Below are 6,070 nucleotides of genomic sequence, written 5' to 3' on the forward strand. Positions count from 1 at the left end.
TCATGGTCGCCTAGTTTCTATTCTTGCATTGCATCTTCTTAAAAAAAACATTGCATCTTCATTAATTTTTTTTGCATCTTCTTCCTTTTTTAAAAAACATTGCATCTTCATTAAAACAAAATTGCATCTTCAAAAAAAAGGCATTGCATCTTCTTTAAAAAACAGATAAAAAAATTCTCATCGTTTTTTGCATAGTTGTTCGTTTATTTTTACTCGCCTTTCTTCTCGATCGATTTTCTTGAGATTTGCAAAACAAAAAATCTTCTCTTGGGTGATATGTTCTCTCGCATTGCATAGTTTGTCCTTTATTTGATATTTCTCTGAAATCTTTTCTTTTAAATTTCTTGCATTGCAAATCGTTCTTCTTTCAACGATTTTTCTCTTGTTAGTCTTGTGGACTCTTATAGTTCTTAGGTTAGGTATTAGGTCTAGTCTGGCCTATTAGGCCAAAAAAAAATTACAGTTTAGAGTTCTTATGTAATGGTTTTTTCATGATTATTAATAAAGAGTATTTTAATGTGTTCTAAGATCCTTGTATTGTTCAACTTAGTATAATTCTTTAACTCTGACCTGAAACAATAGTTAACATATGCAAATCACTAAACTGTATTTACATTTTATCATCAGATAATTATCAATTCAGTCAGGGCAATCGATTTTTACAACAATCACTTTTAAAGTGGAAACAGGATCCCATTAACATAGACGCACACACCTGACTCGGAAACAAAGTTCTAGAAACAAGCTCAGGCCGCACAGTCATCTTCAGGTCATCCAAACCAGCACCATAAACTGTGAAAGCACGAACTACCTTCTCATAGACATGCAAGTACACGAAAAGCATGCTCAGTCTCACGTCTAGAGCCAAACAACATAAATACATGCACAGCCCCCAAACGCTAATACTTTCAGTATTTGACTTGGATGTAGGTAATATTTGACTTTCTCCTTCTTTACCAATGAAAACAGCACTATGCTACTTTTTCTAAAAAAAGATATACATCATGCGACTTCCAGCCATTTAGATACAAGTATATATGTAACTGTAATGTGTATGATGCATGGGGAACAAAGAATCCTGTCGCGGCGAAACTTGGATGTTATGGTCCACCCCAAATTCCTGAGGTAGGCTGTCTGCAAAAAGGATATCACCCAACATTCAGATTGATATGATTGAAAGCAACAGGATACTGACGAGTGACCACAATGCATGTCAATGCCATTCTCTCATGAACAAGTAGTCAAACGCATACTGGATTGACCTACTAAGGTGTAGGCTCTGAGGAACCCATTCAATTCTCTATCCTCTGCTTCTGGAAATGTTCCTGAAAGAAACCATAAAAGTAAGCATCTTCTCAAGGCCAGAGAACAGCTAGCAACATCTGAAAGTTAAGAGAACCATCAGGTGATTCACGAAGCCTTATTTGTAATAATAGGAAACGCTAAGTTATTTGTGATGATCCTGGAACTATGATCGTGTGATATCTCCAGAGATACCTTAAAAAGAGAAATACCCTGTTCTACATGATCTGGTCGTCAAACACATGCTGCACGGCTCTGTGGTGAGTTGAAGAAAAGTTGTCCTTTTTGAAGAAAAGTTGTCCTTGCATGATTGATGGACAATGCCGGTTTCATTACCCACGAGAATTTTGCGACACCACACAGCAAGGGAAAGACTGATATCCCATCAATAGAAGGACAATGAGTGTGGAGTTAGGATCAGAGGAGCAGATTTGGATAACAGGTGGGTCATCCCTTACAACCCCTTTGTGCTTATGCGATACAACTGCCACATTAATGTCAAGTCAAGGCAGTCAAGTACATCTATAAAGGGCATGACAAAGCATCCTTTGCATGCGAGCAGGATATCATGGTGGAATCATCAATGAGATTCGACAATATAGGGATGCACGCTTTGTATCTCCTGCAGATCACGGTGGGCATAAAACCCGAGGCCCCAACCCCGAACCCGAATTAACCGAGCCTGAACCTGAATTACCCGAAACCCAAAAATTCGGGCCTAATTTCGGGTGTCAGATCTGCAAGCCAAATATTAGTTCAGGAAATTCAGGTTGCAACGTCTGAGTGCCCGAATAGCCCGAAAGCCCGAAATTTTGTTGACACTCAGTGCGGTCCGTGAGTTCTAAAGAGGAAATCAGCCCATTTATTCCCGCAGCCCAACAAGCCAACTACAAATAAGCCAGATAGCTAGTTACGCATGGCACGAGACCTCTCTCCAGCTAGCGCTGCCACATCTGGCTCCCTCCTCAGTACACCATCGACGACCCCACCTCAACATGTTGTGCTCTTCCGTCGGAGCTCCCCTCTGGCTAGTAAATTACTGCTCTTCCACCCATCAAAGTCGTTCGCATTCAAGCCCACCGTCACCTGGCGCCATTGCTCCGATCTGGCACCACCGCCCTAGCGTCGCGACGACCCCCAAGCTCAAATGCGACCACCATCCAGCTCCTATCTGTTGACGGCAACTGCAGCCACTTCCACACATTCGAGGCCAACCCAAGCGCCCCAATGGCCTCAAAATTTTGGGCAGGGTCAGTGAACCGGTGGGTCGACCCGGCCCATTCTCATCTTGAAGAGGTAGCAAAGAGGCAAGTTGCCGCAGACAAAGAACATCTAGATCTATTTGGCAGTTTGAACAGTGAGTAGTTGGCTAGTTTCAATGATATAATGGATCATGTGATGAACAAAAAAGGCCAGATATTCTTCGTTGATGGTCCAGAAGGCACTGGCAAGACATACTTACACAAAGCAATGCTTGCGAAGGTGCGTTCCATGGGCCTAATAGCGATCGCAACTGCTACATTAGGTATAGCAGCATTGATAATGCAAAGATAATAGCACGCGTAGTTTCACAACGCAGAGTGCTACAGCGGAGTTGCTAAAGCAGCAGTCCTTGATAATTCGGGACGAAGTCGCTATGACCAAATGGCAAGCAGTTGAGATGCTTGATAGATCGCTCCAAGATATAATGGAAGGTCCTTTGCCGTTTGGAGGAAAGGTTGTCGTCTTTGGTGGGGATTTCAGGCGGGTCCTTCCTTTTGTGACATGTGGGAAAAGAGCACATATCACAGATGCTACACTTCTGAGACCTATCTGTGGGATAAGACACAAGATATGCCTCACACGGAACATGCGGGCACAAGCTGATCCTTGGCATTCTGAGTCGGCAATGGAACAGAAGAGACAATTGTGGACGACTATGTGCGTCTCACTGATGACATCGTGATCGGTTATACCAAGGATGAAAAAACTATTAACACGCTCATTGAAAATGTCTCCCCATCGCTACATGCCAACGCTAGGTCGAGAGAGTACATGAGCACACATGCAATCCTTTCGACCAAGAATGAGCATGTTGATGACCTGAATGACAAGATGATCTCCAGGTTTCCAGGCGATGAAAGGTTATACCATAGCTTCGACTCAACCGAGCATGATTTGCAGAACAATTACACTATGAACTCGATCACACCAAATCATGGCATTGCTCCCGCATGTCTTGAGATTGAAGGTCAATTGCCCGGTCATTCTGCTCCGAAACCTCGACCCTCATAATGGCCTATGCAATGGAACACGGCGTACGATCAGAGCCTTCCACGATAATGCAACCGATGCAAAGATTGTTGGTTGTCAGCATGGTGGAAAGAGGGTATTCATACCTAGGATCCCTATGTCGCCATCAGAGGACATCTCACTTCCCTTCAAACTCAAGAGAAAACAGTTCCCCATTGGCCTAAGTTTTGTGATGACCATTAACAAGGCACCATACCAAACGTCGGTATTTACCTTCCCGAGCCTATATTCTCACATGGACAGCTATACGTTGCATTGTCAAGGGGTGTGTCAAGAAATACGACATGGATTTTGGCCAAGCCAAACAAAGAGGTCAATAAAACCGGGAAATGCACCAAAAACATTGTCTATAGAGATGTTTTAGAGGGGTGAGAGGCAGGTGCGTTGTTCTAAGGTTTATTTGCATCATGTTTTTGTACCTAGATAAAAACTACTTTTTATGCTAACAAAAAAATTTGATTGCACGACTTAATCATGATAATCTATGGACATTGAATAGGCATATTTAATTTAATATAGATTATATCAAAGGTTTGCAACACAGACTACGAAATTCTGCAGCACCCAGTAATGCTCAAGATACATATTATTACCTTTCACCTGGAACTAACTAGCAATATACATATAATTGTATTCCTTAAATTATCTTTGCAACATTATCTTCTTTTAGTTTCTTAACATACATAGATATCCCGAGCTTTATTTCTCATTTCCATTTTGCTCAGAGGACTTCATTTATGCAACGTATGTTGCAGCTGGACATCATCAACGCTCAGTTAAGGTATGTATGGTTCAATCGTCTAGGGAAAGAGCCAACCGGGCTACTTTGCTGTTACACCTCTATGTTGTTTTAAAGAAATCTTAATTTACTTTGTAAAAGTATACTCTTGCTGGGAACGAACGAATCATATCTTTGCCCCAGCCCAACAAATAGCTCATGGATGCTACTACCGAGCACTCTATACTGAATTCCAGTTAGGCATGTACATGGTCCAGGAGCTAGTCAACAAGCGAGGCCTAAGCCTAAAGCATAAATAGCATAGCAGTATCGCAGGTTGCAGATATCAGCTGACAGGATGTGTTTATGCCTATGTATGAAAATGTCTGATGTAGCAATGTGAGCTGGAGGATTATGAACTGTATTTTCTGATCTTTGGTGTAACTCGATTCAGCTAACCTGATGCTATAATTTCATATTTTTTCGATGACTGCATCATTCTCAAACTGTCTGAGATAAGAGAAATAGTTTAACAATTGCTGAACTATCTACCAAAACAAACACTTGTAACCAAACATAACAAAGCATCTAAACATCAAAAGCAAATTTTGCAGCACATAACTCAATAGCATTAAAGATGAAATGTTCCAAACCTTACATAGTGGAATATGTAGCATAAGCACTCACGCATAAACCGAACATTTCAAGCCTCACCCGTGATAAACGGTACAATCCATTGTGGAGAAGCATTAGGTGTTGCTTCTTTAGTTCATCGTCATAAGTGATCCTATGAAACAGAGAACTAGTATTAAAAAAGATTTAGTTTACACCATGCCTCACCGTCAAATTTACACCATATAAGTACATAGCAAAAAAAAGATTCAGTTGAACAAAACATAGTTAAATTCACCAGGTTGTGAAGCAAATCAGGTTGATCTCAGACAAGTCAAGTAGATGTCTCCTCAATGCAGACTTCAGATTCACAGCATCCTATCCTGGAACTCCATACCACATCTTTGGTGCACCCCAATGCAAGTAGTCCAGCAAGTATAAATGATGAGCTTCTACATGCTGTTTTTTAGATTAAAAGGTCTCAGGGTACGATCATATCAAACAGCATAGTCTAAGCAACGAGCACAACTAGAACACAAATGTAGTCATGGGTTCATGATAAGCAAGCAACATCACAAGCTTCTTACTCGGCAGAATGATGAAAAGCACATGCCAACATGCTCGCTTGGCTTCCGGTGAGCAGCGGCGAGGCAGGGGAGGGGCCGGCCGTTGCGGCAGTGGCGAGAGGCAGAGTAGGGGGTAGAACTCGCGGCAGCCGCGCGGAGGGAGGGATAGGCGCGATCTTGGCGCCCGCAGAGGGGAACCAGGGGAGGGGCAAGTCCTGTCGCCGGCCGAGGGGAACCAGGGGAGGGGCCCTTCATGTCGCCGGCGGAGGGGTACCAGGGGAGGCCCTGTCCTGGGCTCCTGGCTCCGGCGGAGGGAACTAGGGGAGGACGCGGTACTCGCGCTGGTGGCCGAGATGGGAATTCTGCAGCAGGGGGAGGGAGAAGACATGGGCGTGAGCCTGAGCGCCGTGAGGGCATCTCCAGCGGGGTCCCTAAATTGTCAACGAGCATCCGTTTGCATCGTCTCATACACGCGAAAATAACCGCTCGAGACGCAAATTATCCGTTTACGTTGACGCATTTTAGACACCCTTGCTTCTTCTTTTTCTTTTGTTAAAGAACTCGCCAATTTCTACATCGG

General features: G+C 43.1%; 1 long non-coding RNA gene across 7 annotated transcripts; it reads right to left on the minus strand.

Annotated features, from left to right (window-relative positions):
• Positions 1-788: 788 nt before the first annotated feature.
• On the minus strand, positions 789-5,845 carry LOC124674485. 7 transcript variants are annotated; one of them, XR_006993039.1, is made up of 5 exons: positions 5,512-5,794; positions 5,223-5,383; positions 4,966-5,099; positions 1,254-1,325; positions 789-1,134 (listed from the first exon to the last, which is right to left on the minus strand). It is a non-coding gene; the product is annotated as an uncharacterized LOC124674485 (long non-coding RNA). The 7 variants fall into 7 exon arrangements; XR_006993040.1 differs by having other exon boundaries at positions 4,971-5,099; positions 5,512-5,792; XR_006993038.1 differs by having other exon boundaries at positions 1,263-5,099; positions 5,512-5,845.
• Between the last annotated feature and the right edge of the window lie 225 nt (positions 5,846-6,070).

The sequence above is a fragment of the Lolium rigidum genome, chromosome 7 (assembly GCF_022539505.1).
Source record: "Lolium rigidum isolate FL_2022 chromosome 7, APGP_CSIRO_Lrig_0.1, whole genome shotgun sequence".
Lineage (NCBI taxonomy): Eukaryota > Viridiplantae > Streptophyta > Magnoliopsida > Poales > Poaceae > Lolium > Lolium rigidum.